Below are 16,983 nucleotides of genomic sequence, written 5' to 3' on the forward strand. Positions count from 1 at the left end.
TCTTTGCTTGAGATCAGACCCCATACAATTTTATTTTTAACTACCAACCTTTCATCAGCATGAGTCTATGAAAATGGTCATTGGGTTGGGCTAGAGAGAGAGGGTCTTTAGATTTGGAGAGGTGGTTAACAGGTGGTTGGTCATAGCCCTAGCCTGAGGGTTAGGTATATTTGTATTGTCACTTGTTTGTCAGGATCAGGATTGATGAAGTCAAGGGGAATTTAGGATGTTTTCTTACAGATAGCTCCACTCTGGGACAACTAGATTCCTAGTGTGTGGTCACTTGCTTGACCTACGATCTTTATGCACCATAGGTTGCAAGGAATGAGTTATTTAGCCACAAACATATTTAATTATCTGGACATGCGCATTTGTGCAATAGGGAATTATTCTTGATTGACCTCTGCACATTCCCATTCTTGGAATGTGTTGATGGTGCAATTTGGACCAGTGGCACTTGCAAGTAGCACTTTCTATTGTAGCACTCTCGTATCCTCTGCCCTGCCATCCACAGCTCTGACTGTTCAGAGGGTGAGAGCATGATGTGTTTTTTATTTTTTACAGGACTAATTCAGCTTCAGGGTGTGAAAATGCAGTTAACCAATAAATATTTGTGATGTCATGCTGTAATCTAGCCTAGTGTTATTATGTAAACTTCTGATCATTGCTTGTGTTAAATGTACAGATAAGTAGTGTTATTTTTATGGACCTTCAGATAAATGATATTGGATATCATATTCTTGCTACAGTGTATGCAGTAAAAGGTTTTTATAGACTTGAATGTCAAACATTGTGTGCTTTCCGGCTAAAGGAGTCCTCATTAGGAAAGATGAGTAAATGTTGGTCCTAGGTACTACCTGAGATTTAGAGAGATATTATTTAAAGAGTGCAGTATTTGAAATTGATGTGTTTTGTTTCTAAACGAATGAGCTAGTCTCTCTTTAGTTATTGAGAAGCTTGTCTCAAAAGCCCACATATTAAGTCCTCTGCAAGTGTCATCTAATGTGACAGAACAGTTGATTTTATAGTGCAAACTTATTGCAGGATTTGTATTCCTTGAAATTTTTAATGAAAATGCCCTTTGTAAACAACTTGATGTAGAAGGGGGGAAAATGCAAACCAGTATAAGAACTAGTGCTCAAGATGTACTGCGGAACTAAAATGAGTCCTTATTCCCTGTAGAAAATATCTTGAACATTTTGCTGTAGCAGGAATAAAAAAACTTAGAGAATTCATTGAATAAAAATTGGACACAATAAGCTATATGTATGTCATGATATGTGATAGCTATAAATATTTTCTAAAACCAGGTCATGTAATGATCACTTAATGCTGTCCATGCTCAATGGGGTCTCTTGCACGTCTTACAAAGAAACCATGAATTAAAATATAAATGCTAAGACCCTCATGTGAATGAGAAGATTATGGACCGTATGACAGACTGAACACCTTTTTGTGGCTATAAAGCATCAAGATACTATTAGACAACTTGACCAAAGAAAGTCAGTAAAGATCATTCTTCCACGGCTGCTCATAAGCAACAAGTCACATGACTCCTAATTCCTGGCAAAATCCACTGAAAGGAGGCAGACTCCCCTTATTCTCAGACTGTTGGCTCTCCAGAGCCTCAGACAGGTGTCTCATGGGAATAGTGCAAGAGGATTTCTCAACAGAACTCAAACACCACCTGAGGATCTGCTTCACCCAAGCTCCCTTAAATAGAGGGTTGTAGAAGAATTCATTACTTATCTCAGTGAGATTTTTCAGGTGAATATTCAAGCCTATTTTCTTTCGTCAGCAAAAAAAAAAAAAAAAAAATCTGGTAAGGCTAAGTATTGCCTTAGTACCAGGGTGTGTACTCTAGATATGTCAAATTCAAAACTGATAGTTTCTTTTAATCCCCAGGGATTTCTTATCTTGACAAATCAGAAAGGGCACATTCATATTCTTGTAGAGAAAGCTGAGGGTTTCCTTTATGGATCATACCCTTCCATTTGGCCTTTTGTGTATTGCACACTTGTTCACAACGATCACTTGTAGCCTTGAGAGAAATGGCATTCACACTTTTTCTGAACAACATCTTAATCAAAGTGTCCCCACTAATGAAGGTGAACAAAGATACTTAGTGTACAGCGATCACCTTCCTCCAAGAATACTGCTTCTCCATAAACACTATTCTTCTCCGAGATTATCAATAAGATTGTCTCCCCTCAAATCTGTGCTGTGTATCAGAAAAGTCACAACAAATCCACTGGAAACAATTGTTGAATTGACTTTGACTACATAGAACCACAGAGGAAGCTCATTTCTTTTGTTCAGGCACAAGAACTTTGACCAGTCAGTTATTTCTATGGTCATAGTAGGAGCTTACCTAGGTAGCCCTGCTTTGACCTTCTAGTGAAGCCCACAAACTTTAGGGGAACTTTGGCAAATGTATTTCACTTCCTTTCCTTCCTTGCTCCTCTTCCCTCCTCCCCAAGCAGTGCAGACCTACAGATCTCAGGCCTGGTCTACACTAGGAGTTTATGTCAAATTTAGCGCCGTTACATCGAATTAACTCTGCACCCGTCCACACCACGAAGCTATTTAGTTCGACATAGAGGTCTCTTAAATTCGACTTCTGTACTCCTCCCCAACGAGGGGAGTAGCGCTAAATTCGACATGGCCATGTCGAATTAGGCTAGGTGTGGATGGAAATCGACGCTAATAGCTCCGGGAGCTATCCCACAGTGCACCACTCTGTTGACGCTCTGGACAGCAGTCCGAGCTCGGATGCTCTGACCAGCCACACAGGAAAAGCCCCGGGAAAATTTGAATTCCTTTTCCTGTCTGGGCAGTTTGAATCTCATTTCCTGTTTGGACATCGTGGTGAGCTCAGCAGCACTGGCAACGATGCAGAGCTCTCCAGCAGAGATGGCCGTGCAATCTCAGAATAGAAAGAGGGCCCCAGCATGAACTGATCGGGAAGTGTTGGATCTGATCGCTGTGTGGGGCGATGAGTCCGTGCTTTCCGAGCTGCGCTCCAAAAGACGGAATGCAAAGATCTATGAGAAGATCTCTAAAGCCATGGCAGAGAGAGGATACAGCCGGGATGCAACGCAGTGCCGCGTGAAAATCAAGGAGCTGAGACAAGGCTACCAGAAGACCAAAGAGGCAAACGGACGCTCCGGATCCCAGCCCCAGACATCCCGTTTCTACGAGGCACTGCATTCCATCCTAGGTGCGGCCGCCACCACTACCCCACCACTGACCGTGGACTCTGAGGATGGGATATTGTCGACGGCCGCTTCCTCGGACATGTTAGCGGACGGGGAAGATGAGGAAGAAGATGAGGAGGACGAGGCAGTCGACAGCGCTTACAAGGCTGATTTCCCCGACAGCCAGGATCTCTTCATCACCCTTACAGAGATCCCCTACCAACCGTCCCCAGCCGTTAACCCGGACACGGAATCAGGGGAAGGATCAGTCAGTAAGTGTTTAAAACATCTAAACATTTATTTTTTACAGAACAGGAATATTAACAATATTAACAATGGGTTTTGCATGATTACTTTGCCCTAGGCGCTTAACGGTTCAGTCCCTGGCAGTGCAACTACTAAAAAAAATCTAACAATGTCCGGTTTAGCATGATTGTTCTGCCCAAGCCGCTCTACTGTTTAGTCCCTGCCAGTGCAGCTACAGTAAAATCCTGTCTATGTGTCCGGGGATAGAGCAGAAATCCTCCATGGACATCTCCACGAAGCTCTCCTGGAGGTAATTGGAAAGCCTTTGCCTCAGGTTCCTGGGGAGAGCGGCCTTATTGGGTCCTCCGTAGTAGCAAACATTTCCGCGCCAGGAGACAAGCAAGTACTCCGGGATCATTGCCCTGCAGAGCATGGCGGCATACGGCCCTGGTCTTTGCAGGCTTTCCCGAAGCATCCGTTCTTTTTCCGTCTCTGAAATCCTCATCAGAGTGATGTCGCTCATGGTGACCTGCTTTGAATTAGGTAGGGGAATGTTAGTATTGGGACTGCTTGCCTGTTCCTTTACAGAACTGTAACCGGCGGTTTACAGCCACGCGGTGGAGGCGGGAGAGGGGCAGCATACAGGGATCTTTCCCTGGGACAGCCGCGAGGGGGTGGGACAGGGGCAGAGTTCATGCTTGCCGGATTGCTGGCAGCAGGGACTGGCATTGCTTTCAATGTGAAAGGAGGCCAGTGCTACTATTAAAGTTTTAAGCAGCCACAAGTCTACGGCTTACCATGTCTGCCTGCTACAGAAATTCCGGTGTCCTGCCCCGCTTCCCAGATCGGCAGTGCAAGACCCCAGGCACTGAATGCGAAGGCCGAAAATTCGACCTTGTCCTGAGTGCGCATGTGATAGGTGCTGTGCCTGGTCTTGTTCACAGAGAAAGACTGTTCTTTGTTCACAACGAAATTTATCTTTCTGAGGAATTCACTCCCTTTTTCCCATTCCCACAGCTGCGACTGTCTCCCAACCCAGCCTGGCATCACACTCCCAGAGGCTAGTGCAGATTAGGCGTAGGAAGAAGAGGACACGGGAGGACATGTTCTCGGAACTTATGGGCTGCTCCCGAGCCCAGGCAGCACAGCAGACCCAGTGGAGGGAGAACTTGTCCCAAATGCACCGATCACACATGGAACGGGAGGAGAGGTGGCGGCAGGAAGACCAGCAGGCGACTCAAACGCTGCTTGGACTAATGAGGGAGCAAACGGACACGCTCCGGCGCCTTGTGGATGTTCTGCAGGACCGGAGGCAGGAGGACAGAGCCCCGCTGCAGTCTATCTCTAACCGCCCTCCCCCGCCACCAAGTCCCATACCCCCCTCACCCAAAGTCCCAAGAAGGAGGGGCGGCAGAGTCCGTGAAAACTCTCACTCCACCCCTGCAGACTGCTCTACTACTAGAAGGCTCTCATTCCCCAAAATTTGACAAATCCTTTCCTTCCCGCCTCACCCAAGCCCCCGTCCAAGTTTCACCCCCCAGTTTCATGTGTAGTTGCTAATAAAAAATACGTTTCTGTTAATGTTTCCATCATGTTCTTTTTGAGGAGAGTCTGTCTGAAGGGGGGGAAGGGGGTTGGTAATTGGACAGGACAGTCACCTTTACCAGGGTACAGAGGCGGTGGCAGGTTCAGCAGCAGGGCACACAAACATTGCAGTCACTAGTTACCCTGGTCAGTCTGGGAGGTGGTTTTAGTGTTCTGTGGTGGGTGGGGGGTGCTCTGTGACTTTGTGGCGGGGGAGGGCAGTTACTGATCTTATGCAGCGGTCCTTATCCTGGATCACAGAGCCACACAGCAGGGGATCTGTAACCGTCCTCCCCCTGCCACAAAGTCACATAGCCCCCCCCCACACAGAGTCCCGAACAGGAGGGGTGGCAGGCTCCGTTGAAATCACCAGTCCACCACCGCGGAGCCTGTCATTCCTGGAGTTTAGAAGCGTCATTTGCATCACTACACTACACCCGCTCCCCACCACAGTCTGCGTCCCAGTTTCAACACTTTCCCACGAAAACAGTAATAAAGAAAACGGTGTTCATTAACAAAATTCAAGTGATTTTATTTTTAAACGTGGTTGTGAGGGGGGGAACGGGGTATGTAACTGGAGAGGATACTGAACATTTAGTGGGTAAAGAAACGGAGGCAGGTTCAGCTTCTCTGTACACAAACTGAAAAGTCACAGGTTACCCTGCTCACTCAGGAACCTAGCTTTCAAAGCCTCCCAGATGCACAGTGCGTCCCGCTGGGCTCTTCTAATCGCCCGGCTGTCTGGCTGGGCGTAATCAGCAGCCAGGCTATTTGCCTCAACCTCCCACCCCGCCATAAAGGTCTCCCCCTTGCTCTCACAGAGATTGTGGAGCACACAGCAAGCTGCAATAACAATGGGGATATTGGTTTCGCTGAGATCACAGCGAGTCAGTAAGCTTCTCCATCTCCCCTTGAGACGGCCAAAAGCACACTCCACCACCATTCTGCACTTGCTCAGCCGGTAGTTGAAGAGTTCTTTTTCAGTGTCCAGGGCGCCAGTATAGGGCTTCATGAGCCAGGGCATTAGCGGGTAGGCTGGGTCCCCGAGGATGACTATAGGCATCTCCACATCCCCAAGAGTTATTTTGTGGTCCGGGAAGTAAATACCTTCCTGCAGCCGTCTAAACAGACCAGAGTTCCTGAAAACACGAGCGTCATGAACCTTGCCCGGCCATCCGACGTTGATGTTTGTAAAACGTCCCCTATGGTCCACCAGTGCTTGCAGCACCATTGAAAAGTAGCCCTTTCGGTTGATGTACTGGCTGGCCTGGTGGTCCGGTCCCAGGATAGGGATGTGAGTTCCATCTATAGCCCCACCGCAGTTTGGGAATCCCATCTCGGCGAAGCCATCTATGATGACCTGCGCGTTTCCCAGGGTCACTACCTTTGAGAGCAGTACCTCAACGATTGCGTTGGCTACTTGCATCACAACAACCCCCACGGTAGATTTGCCCACGCCAAAGTGGTTCGTGACTGACCGGTAGCTGTCTGGCGTTGCAAGCTTCCAGAGGGCTATGGCTACTCGCTTCTGGACAGTCAGGGCTGCTCGCATCCGGGTGTCCTTGCGCTTCAGGGCAGGGGACAGCAACTCACAAAGTTCCATGAAAGTCCCCTTCCGCATGCGAAAGTTTCGCAGCCACTGTGATTCATCCCAGACCTGCAGCACTATGCGGTCCCACCAGTCCGTGCTTGTTTCCCAGGCCCAGAATCGCCGTTCCACAACATCAACATGACCCATTGCCACCGTGATGTCCTCGGCGCTGGGTCCCGTGCTTTCTGACAGGTCTGTGCTACTCTCAGACTTCAGGTCCTCACTGCGGTGCCGTAGTCTCCTCGCCTGATTTCTCTGCATCTGCCTCTGGGAAAGGTGGATGATAAGCTGCGAGGTGTTGACAGTGGCCACAACTGCAGCGATGGTCGCAGCGGGCTCCATGCTCGCAGTGCTGTGGCGTCCGCGCTGTCACTGCCCAGAAAAGTGCGCGAACTGATTTCCCGCCGGCGCTTTCAGGGACGGAGGGCGGTAGTGACGGACGGATGACGACAGTTACCCAAAAGCACCCTCGACACATTTTTTTACCCAGAAGGCATTGGCGGCTCGACCCAGAATTCCAATGGGCAGCGGGAACTGTGGGATAGCTGCCCACAGTGCACCGCTTCCTATGTCGACGCTTTCCCCGTTAGTGTGGACTCACAAAGTCGAATTACTGTCCTTAGTGTGGACACACACGTTCGACTTTGCAATATCGATTCCACATATTCGATTTAAGTAAAATCGAACTACTCTCGTAGTGTAGACATACCCTCAGTGGAAGAGAACTTTGAAGCAGTTAGTTCTGCAGGTGAGTGATCAGCGAAGATTACTCATGTTGTGCATGGATGGGCTTTTATTGGCATTTCTAAGGAGGGTGACCACTTTATTGAAAGTGAAGAAACTGGGCTTCCACAACCACTCAGCTGTCCCTAGAAAGGGAGGATCAGTGGTTATCAGAGCCATAGAAAAATGTAAGACTTATCGTTAAGCAGATGAGACCCTACCCAGTTTTTTATATACTGGATAAGATATCCAGTGTCTCAGGTGGGTTTCTATTGACAGTCTTGCCAAGATCAAGTGTAGTAAAGCTCTGGTCAAGTGTAGGTAGTCTCTTGGTCTATCCAAGGCCGTGATCAAGTGTCTTGATGTTTTTGGTCTTTTGGCCTCGAGATGAAAACCTTGTCTTTGCTTTTGGGACCTTGAAGTGAAAAAATTCTCTTAGCTATATAAGTATCCTCTGTCACTTGGTTATAATTTAGTTGTGTGTGTTCGTTACAACATTTCACTTTTTATTAGCACCTCTAAATGATGTCTCTATAAGTCTTGAGTTTAGTACACAGTAAAAATCCCTTACCCTACTTAATTAGAATTTCTTTAATTAAAAGTCTCCAGTTCTTGAAAACTTAAAATTTTATTTGCCCTTGATTTGGAGGATGGCACTTACCTTAGGGTTACTTTCTCCTAAATGGATTCTACCTTCAATTTTATGTTTCTCTAAAACAAAAGGGGATGTATCTGACTATCAGTATAATCACTTTCAAGAAGGGAAAAAGATGCTTGACTAAAATACTTCCCTCAATCATTTGTTCTTTTCCATCACACAGCTGTGCTTTCTGAAGTAACAGGATATTGGGGCAGATTTAATCTGTTCCTGCAGAACTTTTCTTCTTCTAATGATGCTATTCTACATGTGGTATAATTGTGATTCTATTCATTATTTACTCTGGAAATTATACTTTGTTTACTGCTTAGTAATATTTCAGTGTCCGCCTTCTCCAGCTCTGTCCTTTTTCTGTCATGATTTTCATAACCAATCCAGGATTCAGTGGTACCCAGTATTCTTGCAAACAGTCCTTCTAGTTTTTATACCACAACAGAATTCACTGTATCTGATGCTAACATGTATTTAAGTATATACATTACACCAACATAAAATATTTCCAACTTTAGTATTTTTTTTGTTTGTTCTGTATTTTGATTTGTGGTTCAATTTAACTGACATTGAGATGTCTTAACATTGACAACTGCTGTGTTTTTTGTTATTTTCCTTCAACACACACAGCCCCTCCCCCCCCCCCAAACCAAACAAACTTCACCAAACATCCTTCCAACTTCAGTAAATTAGACCCATCATAGTAACTACCCCAGCCTGCTCCCAAACAAATGAGGATTGTATTTTCCTATCCCATTACTTTAATCCCCAACAGCTGGGGAGATGTTACTCCTCTGCACTGTAGAAAAAAATATCTCCTTCCCACCTTGAGTTGCTGTTAAGCATTTTACAGTTGGAATGAGCTAGGAGGGATTTAACTCTGTTTTAGAGACATTCCTTCCTTCTTTTTCCTTCATACCAAAGAGCCTGTCCTCATGACAGAACATCTCTTACAAGTAATAAACTACTTATTGTAATCCCATATTACAAATTTTTGTATTTAAAATGCTTCACTTACTTTCCACACACGATTGCAGATGAACATTTTCCCCTGACTCATATTCCATGGCTAACTTCTAGAGTGTTGAAGAGACACTTCCACAACTAGGAAACCAGTCTTTATAGACTCTTGTTCTCTTCACAGTGTACATGGAGATCCATCAACACTGAATAAGAAACCCAATAGTGGTAACAAAATTGAAATTGTATCCCATACTATTGTGAACAACATTGCTGCCAACCCCAATAAAAGTATTTTTCAAATAGTTTGAAAAACACAACTGTGACTTCTTCCTTCCTCCTCCCCCCCCGCCCCCAGTCTGCATGCATTTGTAGTAGCATTTAAGTTATTAGTGGAGTTAGAATAATGTTAATATATAATTATTTGGAGTGAAATGTGGGATTCCTTTTATTCTGAGACTTGTAATTAATTCCGTATCCTATTCAGGGTTATACTGAATATAGTTGTTTGTATTCATATGTAAAATGCCTTGGGATACAAAGTTAAAGCCAAGCGTATAAATCCAATTTGTACTGTATCTAGGAGAAGTCAGTAATGTCATCTCTCACATCTTTATATACGACTACTTGCTTCTCAAAATAGACATATGTTGGAAAATAGTGCCAAAACATATTTAGTTATCTAAGTAAATATATGCTGGCCTGTGCTTTAGGGTATGCAGGTGACTCATAAGTCCTGCAATTTAATAGAGAAAAGTTTTCAGCATAGTTTTGAGTTCAGTTTATCTCAGACACTTTCAGCTCTGTATTAAGACACTGAATATAATCAAATCTCATGCTCCAGGGCTTCAGCTGGTCGCTTGTAGGCTGAAGGGTCAGTAAGGATCATCTCTCTCTCCTTTCTCTCCCCTCCCTCCTCCCCCCCCCCCCCCCCCCAGATGCACAATTGGCCAGATACATTCTGAGGTATCTTTCCCCTTCCTCTGAAGCATCAAAGATGGACCACTGGACAGGGTGGACCACTACTCTGGGGTGGTGTAGTGAATCCTCTTTCTCAGATAGGTGGGTGGCATGTCTTGCTTACATACTGATTCCCAGATTTGGGGTCTTGAAAGAATTTCCCCCTCAGGTCAGATTGGCAGGGACCTTGTGTTTTTTAGACTTCTTTTGCAGCCTAAGGTGTGGCTTGCCTGCTAGGATCATCTGGCCATATCCCACTGTAATGTGGCGCTCCTCTCTTGAGCCCCTCCTAGCAGCTGGGTGTGGTACTGCAGTCCATTTCTTTCCCCTGGTGCCCCCTGTAGACTGCCAGTTCAGTGACTTAGTCCTCCGGCCAAGTCTTAAAGTCCAAATGAACCCCTTCTGGGGTAGGAAAGAGTCTAGCAAATAAAATTGTGTCTTCACCTTCGCTAGGGTCTTCTGCCTTGGCTCTGGACCCTATAAATTCAGCCCTTTATTTCAGGCTCCCAAACATGCAGTGCCCCTCTTGGGATTTATGCCACTTTACCTGGGACCAGTACAGGAACCTGATCCCACCCAGGGACCCTATACATAGCAGCCACGTACTGCTTGCTTCAGTCCTCTGCTGCTATTTCCCTGGGTCTCTTCCTACCAGGCTCTTTTATCACTAGCCCCATCCCAGGGCCAGTGTCCTCTGGTTCTTCTCCCTCTGCAATCCCAGTGTGAGTTCAGCCAGCCTTAAACTCTAGCTACTTATCTGGCTTGTTTGGACAGGATGGAGTACCCTTCTTCTCTTCTCTGGTCCCAGCCAGGAACTGACCTGCTAAGACCCTGCAGCGCCTTTTATCTGAGCCTGCTGGACTCTTATGGGCTGTTGCTAGTTCTTCTAGCCCTTGAAGCACCAGGTCTCTCTAGCTTCCAAGATAGGGTTGCCACCTTTCTAATTCCAGAAAACCGAATAACCTTGCTCCGCCTCTGCTCCCTCCTCCCTCCGTTGCTTGCTCTCTCCCACCCTCGCTCACATGCTCCTTTTCACTGCAAGGCCCAAACAGGGATATTTATTGTTTTGACAGATGTATTATGCTAAATTCACGTTTTAGTTGTTACAGGACCCTAGAGCTGGCAGCAAAATAGTCAAAAAGGGTAATTTTTAAAAAAATGAAATTTTACAAAGGTTTTCATGATTCTTTCCCTCCCCTCCTCCCATTTTTCGTAACCAGCTCCATGTTTTTTGTTCACTAAAGTTATTGTAATTTTATGTGTGGAATTAGGACCACATATTATCACAGCTGCAATGGGTCCATTAATGGCCCACTCCTGAAGCCCAAATACAAATCCAGAGAGCACAACCACAGAAATGCATACCTGTCCATATACCTATAAAAATAAATCTGTAGAAACTGACTCCCACACCTGCATGCAGATACACACGTGTATTCATGTGTACGCATCTAGCATGCAGATACACATATACTTACACATTATTTATTATTACAATTGTTGTTTAGTGCCTAGAGACCCCAACTAAGATCAGGGCTCCAGGGTGGTAGGTGCTGGACATACACATAGAAAGAGAGTCTGCCACAAAGAGTTTATAATGTAGCTAGACAAAGGTGGGGAGAAATGTGTAATACATTGGCTCTTCTGCAATTACTAGTCAACAACATTCACTTTAAAAGAAATGCATTCTTTCTTAAAGAGTTCCTTTCTCTTTTAAAAACTTGTTCTGAAATGAATACACCTATATTTTATGTCATCAATTTTTTTGTGCGCAAGCCAGCAAAAGAAATAAAAGTCAGAATTAGGCTGCAAATTTTATTCACACAGGTATACACACATGTGGGAATACATGCACCTCCCTACACACAGTCTCTTACACACATACAATGCATGCATGCACACAGTTGCCTACACAGAGACACTTTTTCAGACACTTTTCCAGGGGCTGCCTAAATCACCCAGCCAGGAAGGGAGGAGGGTGGGCTGGAGGGGAAAAATGCGGGAGGGGGAAGGAGAGAGGATGGGGAGGGAAAGAGGCTAAGGACAAGAGCAGGGTGGGGGCGAGAGAGGGGGTAGTGAAGGAGAGAGGAGGAGGTGTGGGGGGGTATGTGGGTTGGATGGGGAAGCAGAAGGCTGCAGATGCATGAGGATGTGGGAGCCACAGGGGTGTATAGGGATATAATGGGAGTGCAGCAGTGTATGGAGGTGAATGGGGTGCGTGTGTGCGGGGGGGGAGTTGGGATGGGGAGGGATGCAGGGATGGGGTGGGGGGGCTGGGACGGGGAGGGATGCAATGACGGGGGATGGGAGTGTAGGGGGTTGGGATGGGGGGAGATGCAGTGACTGGGATGAGGGTGCAGGGGGTTGGGACAGGGAGGAATGCAGTGAGGGTATGGGGGTGCAGCCCCATTCCCAGCACTCTGAGACGGGGATACACATACCTCCAACTCCTGGGTTCTGGCAATGGGGCAATAGACCATGGTTTGCTGCAGGGCATGTGCTGCAGCTCGAGCCCAGCCACGTGAGGAGAAGAGGGCCGGCCGGGCAACAGTGGGAGAGGCGCGTGCCATGCGACCCCTCTCAACAGCCGCCTGCTGAGGGCTCAAGTGGTGCTAGTTCCTCCCCTCCCCTGACCTAGCCAGTGGGAGCTGCACCTGAGGGTGGGGGGCGGGGCAGCACGCAGACCGCTCCCCTGGCAGCCCTAAGGCTAGGAGCTGGACACACCAGCTGCTTCATGACCCGGGAGCCACGTGGCTTGCGGTGCGGTGGCTAGCAGGGAGCCTGTCAGCCCCGCGCGAACCGGACATTTAACAGTCCAGTCAGTGGTGCTGACCAGAGCTGCCAGGATCCCTTTTGGACCAAAACCGGACACCTGATCACCCTATTCCAAGATGGCTGCTCCAGCAAGGCCTCTCTAGGCAGGCCTGCAGGGCACAGTTTTGCTGCTTTTCTCCCACTTTGCTGCTTCCTGAGGCTGGTTGTAGTAGAGCAACAGGGCCTCCAGCAGGGGCCATGAAGGCCTGGTACACTCTGCCATACCCACGGTATCAATTCCCTGCTGTTGCAAATACCTTGGGCATTTGGTGGCACCGTGGTCTTTCCTGTCATGTGCACATGGTACGCAACAGTTTAGTCCCCAGAGGACTGCAATACTTTAATCTAACTAAAGTCACTGGGTTCAATATAGGTGAAATTTAATGGCTTTTGATATACAAGAGGATAGACTAGATGAGCTCATGATCCACCTGGCTTTACCCCATGAAATGTATGAAAAAATCTATATTTATTTTATTATTTGCTGATAAAATAGGGTGACAACACATAGATAATTAAAATGGAAAGTTTCTAGAATATGTTGTAATTTGCATCTGTCCAGTTTATCTTCTGAGACTGAATACCTTCTCCCTCCTCCCTGTTAACCATTGTCATGTATATCAAGTTGATTGTTGTTCACAAAATGTGAACCCCACCTTCCTTCAACAAAAATCAGTTTACCTCTAGTATATCTAACTTGCATTTTAGTCTGTGGTTCTGTTTTGAATTAACCAATTTGTCATCTGCTAAAAAAAAAAGTTGGTTTTAGATTTTAGAATCTGTATGCTTTTATTAGTGATTCTCATGATACAAAATCCAGTTGCTTCTGTAGAGACAAGGAGCACGACTCCCAGGATATAGTTGTTGTGTCCTTCAGGTGGGATTTCAGCCTGCTGTACCTGTTTCCATTGTGGCACTCCCTAGGTGCTCCAAAAGAGAACTAGGTCCACAGGGAACTTGATTCTGATCACTCTGAGCTAGCCAAAATATCCAAGCCTGGTGAATCTGGTTATGGAACTTCAGTTCTGGCTTCTTGTGACAAAAGATGTCCTGACACAGGTCCCTATCACCTGTGACAATATATCTAATGTCAGGTATAGGGCATGGCTATTTGGAGAGCAAACTTCAGAAATAAAGGCCTTTGCATAAGGTCACTTCAAGGTTGTTCTCTTGGAATCAGTCTACTTTGGTGCAGCATTCAAGGGTTTGGGAAAGTGTCAGTTCTTGGTGTGATGTTCACTCTATAGTTTATACCCTTCCTGATATTCTCGAACTTTTTCGGGGTAGTCTGCCTCATAGGGATGAATGCCAGCTCACTGATTGTCCAATTACCAGTAACTGTGACCTCACAGGCCCACTTAGATAATGTGGCGTTGGGGGCATGTTCTGGTTAAATCTGGGTTCTGTGCGGAATCTGAGGCTGGTTTTCAGTTCACCTGCCCCCCTATGAGAATTGAACTCCGCTCTGAATGCTGTCACCAAATCACCATTCAAGCCATTATGAAGAACTCTCTGGCTTTTTTTTTTTTTTTTTTTTTTTTTTTTTTTTTTTTTTAAATGGAGATATCCCATCTCCTAGACCTGGAAGGGACCTTGAAAGGTCATGGAGTCCAGCCCCCTGCCTTCACTAGCAGGACCAAGTACTGATTTTGCCCCAGATCCCTAAGTGGCTCCCTCAAGGATTGAACTCACAACCTTGGGTTTAGCAGGCCAATGCTCAAACCACTGAGCTATCCCTCCATTACTTAAGGTCCTGTTACTACTTGCAGCATGTTCATCTAAGTGAACTGGTAAGTTTAAAGTCATTTTCTTGAAGGGATGGAAGTGATTCATTTGGATGGAAATTAGAATTAAAAATGCACAAAAACATAATTCTAATATTGTTCATTAGTTAAAACTAAAGGTGCTGGATACATAAGAAGAAAGTGTATCAAATGTTTTTATTTAAAACTCATTTATTAAACAAAGGAAGTATTATCTTAGTGAATTGAACTTATTGTTTCTGGTCATGTCCTTCAAGATTTTACAGCAAGTAGAGCTCTTCCTCTCAAACCTAGTGTTTATTCATAGAAAGAGGAAAAGAAGCTCTCCTGATTTTTTGTCTAATTGATTTCTCAACATTGAACTAGTCATTGAATTGAACTAGTTGAATAAACTGAAATGAAGATATCCTCATCTGCAGGTGCAGAGAAGGATACTGCTGTCAAAAGTTGGTTTAACACTTAAAGTCTGATTCCAGGTGCTTAGCCAGTGACTTGTACCAGTTCAATTTTTTGACTTTTTAAAAAAAGGCTTTAACGTTGGTTGTCATAATTTCAAATTTAATTTTAAATTGATTTAGTTTTGAAAAGAAAAATATATTTCATTTAAAGTTTAAAAAAATCTTAATTTGATTTTTCTGTAATCAAGTCTGTTTTTATCCATGCTAGTGCTCAAGACATTGCTGTGTTTTTTGCGAAAGGCTTCCTGTTTTTGTTCCATTTGAACCAAAATATAACTGTCCTAATCCTAAGGAACAGTAAGGAATGTTTGAATGTGATCAGTCTTAAGAATCATCTCTGTCTCAGAAGCTCAGATGCTTTTCATTCTGCATCAAGGTTCTAAGAAAGGACAAACAGCACCCAAGTCTACCTTGTATAATTGGATAACACATCCTCTCATGGAGGCGTATTTCTGTAAGAAGTGTCAGAAGCATTCAAGTCTGTCTTTATGGAATTATTGGATTTATCATAGGAAGAGTGCATACGCAGCTCTGCTGGCAATTTGTAAAGCAACCAGTGCAACATGTCACACATTTTTCAAATACTGTATTAGAGTGGATGTATAGCTTCAGTAGATGCAGCATTCAGAGGGAGAATACTGCAGGCCACCGTGGGTTGCTAGTGCCTCCGTTAAGGGTCTGGAATATGCTTTGGAAGGTCCCAAGCGTCAGAATTAGCATAGACGATCAAAAAGAAAATGGGGAATTTTCCTTGTTTGATTACTTTCTTTCTTCAGGACATTCGTGTCAGTTCATACTCCACTCTTTTCAGGGTAACATCACTCCATATAGTTTGTCTAAGATTAAAAAAATTTTTTTTTTTACTTTAAAAGTTAGCAATTTGTCATAGAACTGTTCATAGAGGTGTTAGCTGAGCTTATTGAGGGATGACCTCACCAAAAAGGTTTTATGTACTGTCTCCATCTGCTGCAAGTATCTGAACTTGGCAGAAGATCTTGAAAGAATATTATTCAGGCAAAGAAAATTTTCCATTAAGATTCTTCTGTTCAGTTTCAGTGTAGTATTCTGACTGAAATTTCTGTGGAACTGTGAAATGAATGGAGCTGGGTAGGACTTTGACTGGAATATTGAAGTTGTTAATAAATATTTAATACAAACACATGTTCACTTACTTTATTATGCTCCTGCAAAAGTTAGTTTGCTGCAGTGCAGTTAGTTCTGTTGTCTGGGGAAGTGGAGAGGGAAAGAAGGGTTTGATAGTGGGGAGAAGGTGAGAGAGAGCATAAGTCCTTCTGTTACTGGAGGGAAGGTTTGGCAGCCAGAAGGATTTGTTTTTGCTAGACTGGAGTAGGATGGAAGCATCCACTTGCACAGACCCCACACACCCAAAAGTATTTTCTTATAGCTCGGCAATGTCCTGCAGTTCGGTTTTTTTTTTTTTTTTTTTTTTTACACTAAGTAGAGGTGGTTCGTAGGTTTCTTAATCCCTCTTTCTTTTGTTTTCACTACTGTGGTGAAATAAGACCTATTTTGATGCAAGGCTAATGGGTCCAAAATTTAGCCTGATCTAAGAGTAGTTTTAAAAAAATGTGTATCAGGTCTTGTGAGAGGTGGGGAAAGTTCCTCAAAATGTAATTTAGCTCCAGTCTTGATTACATAAATATTTTTGCTGGGTAAATTGCCAACATCAAGATTTTGATTGAGTACATGCACATCTCTGCAAATGGCCTTTTTTCTATTTGTGAGATATAGCGGTTGATTAAAATACACAAGTTCTGAATAGACAGAATGGAAAGATGGCAGGACTTGTGAATGTGTTGGCAAACCAAAACAATGCAGGTCAGTCTAGAATTATACAACAACTTTAACAGGGACACTGTAAGTATTATTGGCCTGTCAAGTGACTTTGAATGGTTTATTTTTAGTACACCAGCTCCCATTACTACATATGAAGTTTAAAAATAAGTCAATCTTTAATCTTTTATGAGAAGAGGGTGTGAGTTCAGAAGTGAAGAGGGAACACCAAACTGCTTTTTTA

The 16,983-nt window shown here is 44.7% G+C and overlaps 1 protein-coding gene across 1 annotated transcript in view; it reads left to right on the forward strand.

Moving 5' to 3' along the window:
* Window positions 1–16,983, forward strand: part of CTNNAL1 (catenin alpha like 1) — a 158,685-nt gene that overhangs the window by 21,425 nt on the left and 120,277 nt on the right. The gene's annotated exons all lie outside the window — the stretch shown is intronic.

The sequence above is a fragment of the Emys orbicularis genome, chromosome 2 (assembly GCF_028017835.1).
Source record: "Emys orbicularis isolate rEmyOrb1 chromosome 2, rEmyOrb1.hap1, whole genome shotgun sequence".
Taxonomy (NCBI): domain Eukaryota; kingdom Metazoa; phylum Chordata; order Testudines; family Emydidae; genus Emys; species Emys orbicularis.